Below are 14,659 nucleotides of genomic sequence, written 5' to 3'. Positions count from 1 at the left end.
AACACCTGTGCCCCATAAAGATGCGTGGAATCTGTTTCCCCACCTCCAGCACACACACGGAGACGTGCTCAGGTATCCTGATTGTGGGGAGGCTCCTCCAAATGACAGCAGCGCCTGGGTTCTAAAAGAATCCCTTAGCTTGTCTTCCCTGATGGCATGGCAAGGCTGGAGAGTGGGGGAAAGTGGGGGTTGGGCTCTAAACCAAGTATAAGCGAGAGCCTATCCATCGGATGTGGGTTTTTAACCTACAACCCACAACCATGGAATAAATGTGCCCCCTGAAAGATGCTTTGACTTTTTCCCTACATCCAGCACACACACGAAGATGTGTTCTGGTATTCTGGGTGTGGGAAAGTTCCTCAAACTGACAGCAGCACCTGGATTCTATTAGTATCCCTTACCTTCTGTTCCCTGAGTGTTTTCTTAGACCAGGCCATGAGGGAAAGCTGGGGGTTGGGCTTGGAGGCCACGTAGCAGTGAGTGCCCCCTAATCCATTGAGGAAGTACTTTGAGGACTTCTCCCTAAAGGGAACACCTTTTCCTCCATTCATCTGGGTGCAGTGGGGCTGCACATCTCTCCCACACCTAAGAATGTGTTCTGGAATTCTGAGTGCAGGGAAGTTCCTCCAACTGACAGCAGCGCCTGGGTTCTAATTGAATCCGTTTGCTTGTCTTCCCTGATGGAAAGCCTAGGCGGGAGTGCGGGGTAAAGTGTGGTTTGGGCTCCAAAACCAAGTATTTGCGATGACCTCTCTATGGTTTGTGGAGGTGTTTAAACTACATCCCTAACCTGGGAACACCTGTGCCCCCATAAAGATCCGTGGAGTCTGTTTCCACACCTCCAGCACACACACGAACACTTGCACAGTTATCCTGAGAGTGGGCAGCCTCCTCCAACTGAGAGCAGGGCCTTGGTTCTTATAAAATCGCTTAACTTGTCTACCCTGTTTGGTTGCCTGATACGGAGTGCTGGGGAAAGGGTGGGTTGGGCTCTAAATCCAAGTATTAGCGAGTGCTTCTCCATGGGATTTGGAGGTTATTAACCAAAAGCCCACAACATGGGAATACCTGTGCTCCTTGAAAAAAGCGTGGACTCTGTATCCCCACCACCAGAACACACATGAAGAAGTTTTCTGCTATCCTGAGTGTGGGCTGGCAATTTCAGGTGACAGAAGCGGCTGGGTTCTAATAGAATCCCTTAGCTTGTAATCCCTGAGTGTTTCCCTAGGACTGACTCTGAGAGAAACCTGGGGGTTGGGCTTTGAGGCCAAATAGTAGCGAGTGTCTCCGATGGACTGAGGAAGTGTTTAGATGAATTCTCCATAAAGGGAAACACCTGAGCACCCATTCATCTGCGTGGAGTGGGGCTTCAAATCTCCCCACCACACAAGGTTGGGTTCCAGTATCCTGAGGGTGGGGTAGTTCCTCCAACTGACATCAGCGTCTTGGTTTGAATAGAATCCCTTTGCTTGTCTTCCCTGATGGTTTGCCTAGGCCAGTGTGTGGTTGAAAGTGGGATTTGGGATCTAAAACTAAGTATTAGCGTGTGCCTCTCCATGGGTAGTGGAGATGTTTAAACTACAACCCACAACTTGGGAATTACTGTGACCCCTGATAAATGCGTGTGCTATGTTTCCCCACGTCCAGCACACACAGGAAGAAGTGTTCTGGGGTTGTGAGTGTGGGGAGGTTCCTCCAACAGACAGCAGCACCTGGGTTGTAATAGAATCCCTTAGCTTGACTTCCCGAAGTGTTTTCCTAGGCCTAGCAGTAAGCGATGGTGGGGGATGGGCTCTAAAGCCAAGTATTACAGAGTGCATCTCTGGGTAGTGGAGGGTTTTAAAATACTTCCCCAACCTTGGAACACCTGTGCCCCATAAAGATGCGTGGAATCTGTTTCCCCACCTCCAGCACACACACGGAGACGTGCTCAGGTATCCTGATTGTGGGGAGGCTCCTCCAAATGACAGCAGCGCCTGGGTTCTAAAAGAATCCCTTAGCTTGTCTTCCCTGATGGCATGGCAAGGCTGGAGAGTGGGGGAAAGTGGGGGTTGGGCTCTAAACCAAGTATAAGCGAGAGCCTATCCATCGGATGTGGGTTTTTAACCTACAACCCACAACCATGGAATAAATGTGCCCCCTGAAAGATGCTTTGACTTTTTCCCTACATCCAGCACACACACGAAGATGTGTTCTGGTATTCTGGGTGTGGGAAAGTTCCTCAAACTGACAGCAGCACCTGGATTCTATTAGTATCCCTTACCTTCTGTTCCCTGAGTGTTTTCTTAGACCAGGCCATGAGGGAAAGCTGGGGGTTGGGCTTGGAGTCCACGTAGCAGTGAGTGCCCCCTAATCCATTGAGGAAGTACTTTGAGGACTTCTCCCTAAAGGGAACACCTTTTCCTCCATTCATCTGGTTGCAGTGGGGCTGCACATCTCTCCCACACCTAAGAATGTGTTCTGGAATTCTGAGTGCAGGGAAGTTCCTCCAACTGACAGCAGCGCCTGGGTTCTAATTGAATCCCTTTGCTTGTCTTCCCTGATGGAAAGCCTAGGCGGGAGTGCGGGGGAAAGTGTGGTTTGGGCTCCAAAACCAAGTATTTGCGATGACCTCTCTATGGTTTGTGGAGGTGTTTAAACTACATCCCTAACCTGGGAACACCTGTGCCCCCATAAAGATCCGTGGAGTCTGTTTCCACACCTCCAGCACACACACGAACACTTGCACAGTTATCCTGAGAGTGGGCAGCCTCCTCCAACTGAGAGCAGGGCCTTGGTTCTTATAAAATCGCTTAACTTGTGTACCCTGTTTGGTTGCCTGATACGGAGTGCTGGGGAAAGGGTGGGTTGGGCTCTAAATCCAAGTATTAGCGAGTGCTTCTCCATGGGATTTGGAGGTTATTAACCAAAAGCCCACAACATGGGAATACCTGTGCTCCTTGAAAAAAGCGTGGACTCTGTATCCCCACCACCAGAACACACATGAAGAAGTTTTCTGCTATCCTGAGTGTGGGCTGGCAATTTCAGGTGACAGAAGCGGCTGGGTTCTAATAGAATCCCTTAGCTTGTAATCCCTGAGTGTTTCCCTAGGACTGACTCTGAGAGAAACCTGGGGGTTGGGCTTTGAGGCCAAATAGTAGCGAGTGTCTCCGATGGACTGAGGAAGTGTTTAGATGAATTCTCCATAAAGGGAAACACCTGAGCACCCATTCATCTGCGTGGAGTGGGGCTTCAAATCTCCCCACCACACAAGGTTGGGTTCCAGTATCCTGAGGGTGGGGTCGTTCCTCCAACTGACATCAGCGTCTTGGTTTGAATAGAATCCCTTTGCTTGTCTTCCCTGATGGTTTGCCTAGGCCAGTGTGTGGTTGAAAGTGGGATTTGGGATCTAAAACTAAGTATTAGCGTGTGCCTCTCCATGGGTAGTGGAGATGTTTAAACTACAACCCACAACTTGGGAATTACTGTGACCCCTGATAAATGCGTGTGCTATGTTTCCCCACGTCCAGCACACACAGGAAGAAGTGTTCTGGGGTTCTGAGTGTGGGGAGGTTCCTCCAACAGACAGCAGCACCTGGGTTGTAATAGAATCCCTTAGCTTGACTTCCCTAAGTGTTTTCCTAGGCCTAGCAGTAAGCGATGGTGGGGGATGGGCTCTAAAGCCAAGTATTAGCGAGTGCATCTCTGTGGGTAGTGGAGGGTTTTAAACTACTTCCCCAACCTTGGAACACCTGTGCCCCATAAAGATGCGTGGAATCTGTTTCCCCACCTCCAGCACACACACGGAGACGTGCTCAGGTATCCTGATTGTGGGGAGGCTCCTCCAAATGACAGCAGCGCCTGGGTTCTAAAAGAATCCCTTAGCTTGTCTTCCCTGATGGCATGGCTAGGCTGGAGAGTGGGGGAAAGTGGGGGTTGGGCTCTAAACCAAGTATAAGCGAGAGCCTATCCATGGGATGTGGGTTTTTAACCTACAACCCACAACCATGGAATAAATATGCCCCCTGAAAGATGCTTTGACTGTTTCCCTACATCCAGCACACACACGAAGATGTGTTCTTGTATTCTGAGTGTGGGGATGTTCCTCAAACTGACAGCAGCACCTGGATTCTATTAGTATCCCTTAGCTTCTGTTCCCTGAGTGTTCTTTTAGGCCAGGCCATGAGGGAAAGCTGGGGGTTGGGCTTGGAGGCCACGTAGCAGTGAGTGCCCCCTGATTCATGGAGGAAGTACTTAGAGGACTTCTCCCTAAAGGGAACACCTTTTCCTGCATTCATCTGGGTGCAGTGGGGCTGCACATCTCTCCCACACCTAAGAATGTGTTCTGGAATTCTGAGTGCAGGGAAGTTCCTCCAACTGACAGCAGCGCCTGGGTTCTAATTGAATCCCTTTGCTTGTCTTCCCTGATGGAAAGCCTAGGCGGGAGTGCGGGGGAAAGTGTGGTTTGGGCTCCAAAACCAAGTATTTGCGATGACCTCTCTATGGTTTGTGGAGGTGTTTAAACTACATCCCTAACCTGGGAACACCTGTGCCCCCATAAAGATCCGTGGAGTCTGTTTCCACACCTCCAGCACACACACGAACACTTGCACAGTTATCCTGAGAGTGGGCAGCCTCCTCCAACTGAGAGCAGGGCCTTGGTTCTTATAAAATCGCTTAACTTGTCTACCCTGTTTGGTTGCCTGATACGGAGTGCTGGGGAAAGGGTGGGTTGGGCTCTAAATCCAAGTATTAGCGAGTGCTTCTCCATGGGATTTGGAGGTTATTAACCAAAAGCCCACAACATGGGAATACCTGTGCTCCTTGAAAAAAGCGTGGACTCTGTATCCCCACCACCAGAACACACATGAAGAAGTTTTCTGCTATCCTGAGTGTGGGCTGGCAATTTCAGGTGACAGAAGCGGCTGGGTTCTAATAGAATCCCTTAGCTTGTAATCCCTGAGTGTTTCCCTAGGACTGACTCTGAGAGAAACCTGGGGGTTGGGCTTTGAGGCCAAATAGTAGCGAGTGTCTCCGATGGACTGAGGAAGTGTTTAGATGAATTCTCCATAAAGGGAAACACCTGAGCACCCATTCATCTGCATGGAGTGGGGCTTCAAATCTCCCCACCACACAAGGTTGGGTTCCAGTATCCTGAGGGTGGGGTAGTTCCTCCAACTGACATCAGCGTCTTGGTTTGAATAGAATCCCTTTGCTTGTCTTCCCTGATGGTTTGCCTAGGCCAGTGTGTGGTTGAAAGTGGGATTTGGGATCTAAAACTAAGTATTAGCGTGTGCCTCTCCATGGGTAGTGGAGATGTTTAAACTACAACCCACAACTTGGGAATTACTGTGACCCCTGATAAATGCGTGTGCTATGTTTCCCCACGTCCAGCACACACAGGAAGAAGTGTTCTGGGGTTGTGAGTGTGGGGAGGTTCCTCCAACAGACAGCAGCACCTGGGTTGTAATAGAATCCCTTAGCTTGACTTCCCGAAGTGTTTTCCTAGGCCTAGCAGTAAGCGATGGTGGGGGATGGGCTCTAAAGCCAAGTATTACAGAGTGCATCTCTGGGTAGTGGAGGGTTTTAAAATACTTCCCCAACCTTGGAACACCTGTGCCCCATAAAGATGCGTGGAATCTGTTTCCCCACCTCCAGCACACACACGGAGACGTGCTCAGGTATCCTGATTGTGGGGAGGCTCCTCCAAATGACAGCAGCGCCTGGGTTCTAAAAGAATCCCTTAGCTTGTCTTCCCTGATGGCATGGCAAGGCTGGAGAGTGGGGGAAAGTGGGGGTTGGGCTCTAAACCAAGTATAAGCGAGAGCCTATCCATCGGATGTGGGTTTTTAACCTACAACCCACAACCATGGAATAAATGTGCCCCCTGAAAGATGCTTTGACTTTTTCCCTACATCCAGCACACACACGAAGATGTGTTCTGGTATTCTGGGTGTGGGAAAGTTCCTCAAACTGACAGCAGCACCTGGATTCTATTAGTATCCCTTACCTTCTGTTCCCTGAGTGTTTTCTTAGACCAGGCCATGAGGGAAAGCTGGGGGTTGGGCTTGGAGTCCACGTAGCAGTGAGTGCCCCCTAATCCATTGAGGAAGTACTTTGAGGACTTCTCCCTAAAGGGAACACCTTTTCCTCCATTCATCTGGTTGCAGTGGGGCTGCACATCTCTCCCACACCTAAGAATGTGTTCTGGAATTCTGAGTGCAGGGAAGTTCCTCCAACTGACAGCAGCGCCTGGGTTCTAATTGAATCCCTTTGCTTGTCTTCCCTGATGGAAAGCCTAGGCGGGAGTGCGGGGGAAAGTGTGGTTTGGGCTCCAAAACCAAGTATTTGCGATGACCTCTCTATGGTTTGTGGAGGTGTTTAAACTACATCCCTAACCTGGGAACACCTGTGCCCCCATAAAGATCCGTGGAGTCTGTTTCCACACCTCCAGCACACACACGAACACTTGCACAGTTATCCTGAGAGTGGGCAGCCTCCTCCAACTGAGAGCAGGGCCTTGGTTCTTATAAAATCGCTTAACTTGTGTACCCTGTTTGGTTGCCTGATACGGAGTGCTGGGGAAAGGGTGGGTTGGGCTCTAAATCCAAGTATTAGCGAGTGCTTCTCCATGGGATTTGGAGGTTATTAACCAAAAGCCCACAACATGGGAATACCTGTGCTCCTTGAAAAAAGCGTGGACTCTGTATCCCCACCACCAGAACACACATGAAGAAGTTTTCTGCTATCCTGAGTGTGGGCTGGCAATTTCAGGTGACAGAAGCGGCTGGGTTCTAATAGAATCCCTTAGCTTGTAATCCCTGAGTGTTTCCCTAGGACTGACTCTGAGAGAAACCTGGGGGTTGGGCTTTGAGGCCAAATAGTAGCGAGTGTCTCCGATGGACTGAGGAAGTGTTTAGATGAATTCTCCATAAAGGGAAACACCTGAGCACCCATTCATCTGCGTGGAGTGGGGCTTCAAATCTCCCCACCACACAAGGTTGGGTTCCAGTATCCTGAGGGTGGGGTCGTTCCTCCAACTGACATCAGCGTCTTGGTTTGAATAGAATCCCTTTGCTTGTCTTCCCTGATGGTTTGCCTAGGCCAGTGTGTGGTTGAAAGTGGGATTTGGGATCTAAAACTAAGTATTAGCGTGTGCCTCTCCATGGGTAGTGGAGATGTTTAAACTACAACCCACAACTTGGGAATTACTGTGACCCCTGATAAATGCGTGTGCTATGTTTCCCCACGTCCAGCACACACAGGAAGAAGTGTTCTGGGGTTCTGAGTGTGGGGAGGTTCCTCCAACAGACAGCAGCACCTGGGTTGTAATAGAATCCCTTAGCTTGACTTCCCTAAGTGTTTTCCTAGGCCTAGCAGTAAGCGATGGTGGGGGATGGGCTCTAAAGCCAAGTATTAGCGAGTGCATCTCTGTGGGTAGTGGAGGGTTTTAAACTACTTCCCCAACCTTGGAACACCTGTGCCCCATAAAGATGCGTGGAATCTGTTTCCCCACCTCCAGCACACACACGGAGACGTGCTCAGGTATCCTGATTGTGGGGAGGCTCCTCCAAATGACAGCAGCGCCTGGGTTCTAAAAGAATCCCTTAGCTTGTCTTCCCTGATGGCATGGCTAGGCTGGAGAGTGGGGGAAAGTGGGGGTTGGGCTCTAAACCAAGTATAAGCGAGAGCCTATCCATGGGATGTGGGTTTTTAACCTACAACCCACAACCATGGAATAAATATGCCCCCTGAAAGATGCTTTGACTGTTTCCCTACATCCAGCACACACACGAAGATGTGTTCTTGTATTCTGAGTGTGGGGATGTTCCTCAAACTGACAGCAGCACCTGGATTCTATTAGTATCCCTTAGCTTCTGTTCCCTGAGTGTTCTTTTAGGCCAGGCCATGAGGGAAAGCTGGGGGTTGGGCTTGGAGGCCACGTAGCAGTGAGTGCCCCCTGATTCATGGAGGAAGTACTTAGAGGACTTCTCCCTAAAGGGAACACCTTTTCCTGCATTCATCTGGGTGCAGTGGGGCTGCACATCTCTCCCACACCTAAGAATGTGTTCTGGAATTCTGAGTGCAGGGAAGTTCCTCCAACTGACAGCAGCGCCTGGGTTCTAATTGAATCCCTTTGCTTGTCTTCCCTGATGGAAAGCCTAGGCGGGAGTGCGGGGGAAAGTGTGGTTTGGGCTCCAAAACCAAGTATTTGCGATGACCTCTCTATGGTTTGTGGAGGTGTTTAAACTACATCCCTAACCTGGGAACACCTGTGCCCCCATAAAGATCCGTGGAGTCTGTTTCCACACCTCCAGCACACACACGAACACTTGCACAGTTATCCTGAGAGTGGGCAGCCTCCTCCAACTGAGAGCAGGGCCTTGGTTCTTATAAAATCGCTTAACTTGTCTACCCTGTTTGGTTGCCTGATACGGAGTGCTGGGGAAAGGGTGGGTTGGGCTCTAAATCCAAGTATTAGCGAGTGCTTCTCCATGGGATTTGGAGGTTATTAACCAAAAGCCCACAACATGGGAATACCTGTGCTCCTTGAAAAAAGCGTGGACTCTGTATCCCCACCACCAGAACACACATGAAGAAGTTTTCTGCTATCCTGAGTGTGGGCTGGCAATTTCAGGTGACAGAAGCGGCTGGGTTCTAATAGAATCCCTTAGCTTGTAATCCCTGAGTGTTTCCCTAGGACTGACTCTGAGAGAAACCTGGGGGTTGGGCTTTGAGGCCAAATAGTAGCGAGTGTCTCCGATGGACTGAGGAAGTGTTTAGATGAATTCTCCATAAAGGGAAACACCTGAGCACCCATTCATCTGCATGGAGTGGGGCTTCAAATCTCCCCACCACACAAGGTTGGGTTCCAGTATCCTGAGGGTGGGGTAGTTCCTCCAACTGACATCAGCGTCTTGGTTTGAATAGAATCCCTTTGCTTGTCTTCCCTGATGGTTTGCCTAGGCCAGTGTGTGGTTGAAAGTGGGATTTGGGATCTAAAACTAAGTATTAGCGTGTGCCTCTCCATGGGTAGTGGAGATGTTTAAACTACAACCCACAACTTGGGAATTACTGTGACCCCTGATAAATGCGTGTGCTATGTTTCCCCACGTCCAGCACACACAGGAAGAAGTGTTCTGGGGTTGTGAGTGTGGGGAGGTTCCTCCAACAGACAGCAGCACCTGGGTTGTAATAGAATCCCTTAGCTTGACTTCCCGAAGTGTTTTCCTAGGCCTAGCAGTAAGCGATGGTGGGGGATGGGCTCTAAAGCCAAGTATTACAGTGTGCATCTCTGGGTAGTGGAGGGTTTTAAAATACTTCCCCAACCTTGGAACACCTGTGCCCCATAAAGATGCGTGGAATCTGTTTCCCCACCTCCAGCACACACACGGAGACGTGCTCAGGTATCCTGATTGTGGGGAGGCTCCTCCAAATGACAGCAGCGCCTGGGTTCTAAAAGAATCCCTTAGCTTGTCTTCCCTGATGGCATGGCAAGGCTGGAGAGTGGGGGAAAGTGGGGGTTGGGCTCTAAACCAAGTATAAGCGAGAGCCTATCCATCGGATGTGGGTTTTTAACCTACAACCCACAACCATGGAATAAATGTGCCCCCTGAAAGATGCTTTGACTTTTTCCCTACATCCAGCACACACACGAAGATGTGTTCTGGTATTCTGGGTGTGGGAAAGTTCCTCAAACTGACAGCAGCACCTGGATTCTATTAGTATCCCTTACCTTCTGTTCCCTGAGTGTTTTCTTAGACCAGGCCATGAGGGAAAGCTGGGGGTTGGGCTTGGAGGCCACGTAGCAGTGAGTGCCCCCTAATCCATTGAGGAAGTACTTTGAGGACTTCTCCCTAAAGGGAACACCTTTTCCTCCATTCATCTGGGTGCAGTGGGGCTGCACATCTCTCCCACACCTAAGAATGTGTTCTGGAATTCTGAGTGCAGGGAAGTTCCTCCAACTGACAGCAGCGCCTGGGTTCTAATTGAATCCCTTTGCTTGTCTTCCCTGATGGAAAGCCTAGGCGGGAGTCCGGGGGAAAGTGTGGTTTGGGCTCCAAAACCAAGTATTTGCGATGACCTCTCTATGGTTTGTGGAGGTGTTTAAACTACATCCCTAACCTGGGAACACCTGTGCCCCCATAAAGAGCCGTGGAGTCTGTTTCCACACCTCCAGCACACACACGAACACTTGCACAGATATCCTGAGAGTGGGCAGCCTCCTCCAACTGAGAGCAGGGCCTTGGTTCTTATAAAATCGCTTAACTTGTCTACCCTGTTTGGTTGCCTGATACGGAGTGCTGGGGAAAGGGTGGGTTGGGCTCTAAATCCAAGTATTAGCGAGTGCTTCTCCATGGGATTTGGAGGTTATTAACCAAAAGCCCACAACATGGGAATACCTGTGCTCCTTGAAAAAAGCGTGGACTCTGTATCCCCACCACCAGAACACACATGAAGAAGTTTTCTGCTATCCTGAGTGTGGGCTGGCAATTTCAGGTGACAGAAGCGGCTGGGTTCTAATAGAATCCCTTAGCTTGTAATCCCTGAGTGTTTCCCTAGGACTGACTCTGAGAGAAACCTGGGGGTTGGGCTTTGAGGCCAAATAGTAGCGAGTGTCTCCGATGGACTGAGGAAGTGTTTAGATGAATTCTCCATAAAGGGAAACACCTGAGCACCCATTCATCTGCGTGGAGTGGGGCTTCAAATCTCCCCACCACACAAGGTTGGGTTCCAGTATCCTGAGGGTGGGGTAGTTCCTCCAACTGACATCAGCGTCTTGGTTTGAATAGAATCCCTTTGCTTGTCTTCCCTGATGGTTTGCCTAGGCCAGTGTGTGGTTGAAAGTGGGATTTGGGATCTAAAACTAAGTATTAGCGTGTGCCTCTCCATGGGTAGTGGAGATGTTTAAACTACAACCCACAACTTGGGAATTACTGTGACCCCTGATAAATGCGTGTGCTATGTTTCCCCACGTCCAGCACACACAGGAAGAAGTGTTCTGGGGTTGTGAGTGTTGGGAGGTTCCTCCAACAGACAGCAGCACCTGGGTTGTAATAGAATCCCTTAGCTTGACTTCCCGAAGTGTTTTCCTAGGCCTAGCAGTAAGCGATGGTGGGGGATGGGCTCTAAAGCCAAGTATTACAGAGTGCATCTCTGGGTAGTGGAGGGTTTTAAAATACTTCCCCAACCTTGGAACACCTGTGCCCCATAAAGATGCGTGGAATCTGTTTCCCCACCTCCAGCACACACACGGAGACATGCTCAGGTATCCTGATTGTGGGGAGGCTCCTCCAAATGACAGCAGCGCCTGGGTTCTAAAAGAATCCCTTAGCTTGTCTTCCCTGATGGCATGGCAAGGCTGGAGAGTGGGGGAAAGTGGGGGTTGGGCTCTAAACCAAGTATAAGCGAGAGCCTATCCATCGGATGTGGGTTTTTAACCTACAACCCACAACCATGGAATAAATGTGCCCCCTGAAAGATGCTTTGACTTTTTCCCTACATCCAGCACACACACGAAGATGTGTTCTGGTATTCTGGGTGTGGGAAAGTTCCTCAAACTGACAGCAGCACCTGGATTCTATTAGTATCCCTTACCTTCTGTTCCCTGAGTGTTTTCTTAGACCAGGCCATGAGGGAAAGCTGGGGGTTGGGCTTGGAGGCCACGTAGCAGTGAGTGCCCCCTAATCCATTGAGGAAGTACTTTGAGGACTTCTCCCTAAAGGGAACACCTTTTCCTCCATTCATCTGGGTGCAGTGGGGCTGCACATCTCTCCCACACCTAAGAATGTGTTCTGGAATTCTGAGTGCAGGGAAGTTCCTCCAACTGACAGCAGCGCCTGGGTTCTAATTGAATCCCTTTGCTTGTCTTCCCTGATGGAAAGCCTAGGCGGGAGTGCGGGGGAAAGTGTGGTTTGGGCTCCAAAACCAAGTATTTGCGATGACCTCTCTATGGTTTGTGGAGGTGTTTAAACTACATCCCTAACCTGGGAACACCTGTGCCCCCATAAAGATCCGTGGAGTCTGTTTCCACACCTCCAGCACACACACGAACACTTGCACAGTTATCCTGAGAGTGGGCAGCCTCCTCCAACTGAGAGCAGGGCCTTGGTTCTTATAAAATCGCTTAACTTGTCTACCCTGTTTGGTTGCCTGATACGGAGTGCTGGGGAAAGGGTGGGTTGGGCTCTAAATCCAAGTATTAGCGAGTGCTTCTCCATGGGATTTGGAGGTTATTAACCAAAAGCCCACAACATGGGAATACCTGTGCTCCTTGAAAAAAGCGTGGACTCTGTATCCCCACCACCAGAACACACATGAAGAAGTTTTCTGCTATCCTGAATGTGGGCTGGCAATTTCAGGTGACAGAAGTGGCTGGGTTCTAATAGAATCCCTTAGCTTGTAATCCCTGAGTGTTTCCCTAGGACTGACTCTGAGAGAAACCTGGGGGTTGGGCTTTGAGGCCAAATAGTAGCGAGTGTCTCCGATGGACTGAGGAAGTGTTTAGATGAATTCTCCATAAAGGGAAACACCTGAGCACCCATTCATCTGCGTGGAGTTGGGATTCAAATCTCCCCACCACACAAGGTTGGCTTCCAGTATCCTGAGGGTGGGATAGTTCCTCCAACTGACATCAGCGTCTTGGTTTGAATAGAATCCCTTTGCTTGTCTTCCCTGATGGTTTGCCTAGGCCAGTGTGTGGTTGAAAGTGGGATTTGGGATCTAAAACTAAGTATTAGCGTGTGCCTCTCCATGGGTAGTGGAGATGTTTAAACTACAACCCACAACTTGGGAATTACTGTGACCCCTGATAAATGCGTGTGCTATGTTTCCCCACGTCCAGCACACACAGGAAGAAATGTTCTGGGGTTCTGAGTGTGGGTAGGTTCCTCCAACATACAGCAGCAACTGGGTTGTAATAGAATCCCTTAGCTTGACTTCCCTAAGTGTTTTCCTAGGCCTAGCAGTAAGCGATGGTGGGGGATGGGCTCTAAAGCCAAGTATTAGCGAGTGCATCTCTGTGGGTAGTGGAGGGTTTTAAACTACTTCCCCAACCTTGGAACACCTGTGCCCCATAAAGATGCGTGGAATCTGTTTCCCCACCTCCAGCACACACACGGAGACGTGCTCAGGTATCCTGATTGTGGGGAGGCTCCTCCAAATGACAGCAGCGCCTGGGTTCTAAAAGAATCCCTTAGCTTGTCTTCCCTGATGGCATGCCTAGGCTGGAGAGTGGGGGAAAGTGGGGGTTGGGCTCTAAACCAAGTATAAGCGAGAGCCTATCCATGGGATGTGGGTTTTTAACCTACAACCCACAACCATGGAATAAATGTGCCCCCTGAAAGATGCTTTGACTGTTTCCCTACATCCAGCACACACACGAAGATGTGTTCTTGTATTCTGAGTGTGGGGATGTTCCTCAAACTGACAGCAGCACCTGGATTCTATTAGTATCCCTTAGCTTCTGTTCCCTGAGTGTTCTTTTAGGCCAGGCCATGAGGGAAAGCTGGGGGTTGGGCTTGGAGGCCACGTAGCAGTGAGTGCCCCCTGATTCATGGAGGAAGTACTTAGAGGACTTCTCCCTAAAGGGAACACCTTTTCCTTCATTCATCTGGGTGCAGTGGGGCTGCACATCTCTCCCACACCTAAGAATGTGTTCTGGAATTCTGAGTGCAGGGAAGTTCCTCCAACTGACAGCAGCGCCTGGGTTCTAATTGAATCCCTTTGCTTGTCTTCCCTGATGGAAAGCCTAGGCAGGAGTGCGGGGGAAAGTGTGGTTTGGGCTCCAAAACCAAGTATTTGCGATGACCTCTCTATGGTTTGTGGAGGTGTTTAAACTACATCCCTAACCTGGGAACACCTGTGCCCCCATAAAGATCCGTGGAGTCTGTTTCCACACCTCCAGCACACACACGAACACTTGCACAGTTATCCTGAGAGTGGGCAGCCTCCTCCAACTGAGAGCAGGGCCTTGGTTCTTATAAAATCGCTTAACTTGTCTACCCTGTTTGGTTGCCTGATACGGAGTGCTGGGGAAAGGGTGGGTTGGGCTCTAAATCCAAGTATTAGCGAGTGCTTCTCCATGGGATTTGGAGGTTATTAACCAAAAGCCCACAACATGGGAATACCTGTGCTCCTTGAAAAAAGCGTGGACTCTGTATCCCCACCACCAGAACACACATGAAGAAGTTTTCTGCTATCCTGAGTGTGGGCTGGCAATTTCAGGTGACAGAAGCGGCTGGGTTCTAATAGAATCCCTTAGCTTGTAATCCCTGAGTGTTTCCCTAGGACTGACTCTGAGAGAAACCTGGGGGTTGGGCTTTGAGGCCAAATAGCAGCGAGTGTCCCTGATGGACTGAGGAAGAGTTTAGATGAATTCTCCATAAAGGGAAACACCTGAGCACCCATTCATCTGCGTGGAGTGGGGCTTCAATTCTCCCCACCACACAAGGTTGGGTTCCAGTATCCTGAGGGTGGGGTAGTTCCTCCAACTGACATCAGCGTCTTGGTTTGAATAGAATCCCTTTGCTTGTCTTCCCTGATGGTTTGCCTAGGCCAGTGTGTGGTTGAAAGTGGGATTTGGGATCTAAAACTAAGTATTAGCGTGTGCCTCTCCATGGGTAGTGGAGATGTTTAAACTACAACCCACAACTTGGGAATTACTGTGACCCCTGAAAAA

This window comes from Vicugna pacos, unplaced genomic scaffold, assembly GCF_048564905.1.
Source record: "Vicugna pacos unplaced genomic scaffold, VicPac4 scaffold_17, whole genome shotgun sequence".
NCBI classification, from domain to species: domain Eukaryota; kingdom Metazoa; phylum Chordata; class Mammalia; order Artiodactyla; family Camelidae; genus Vicugna; species Vicugna pacos.
Note: the sequence above shows the minus strand (reverse complement) of the source record.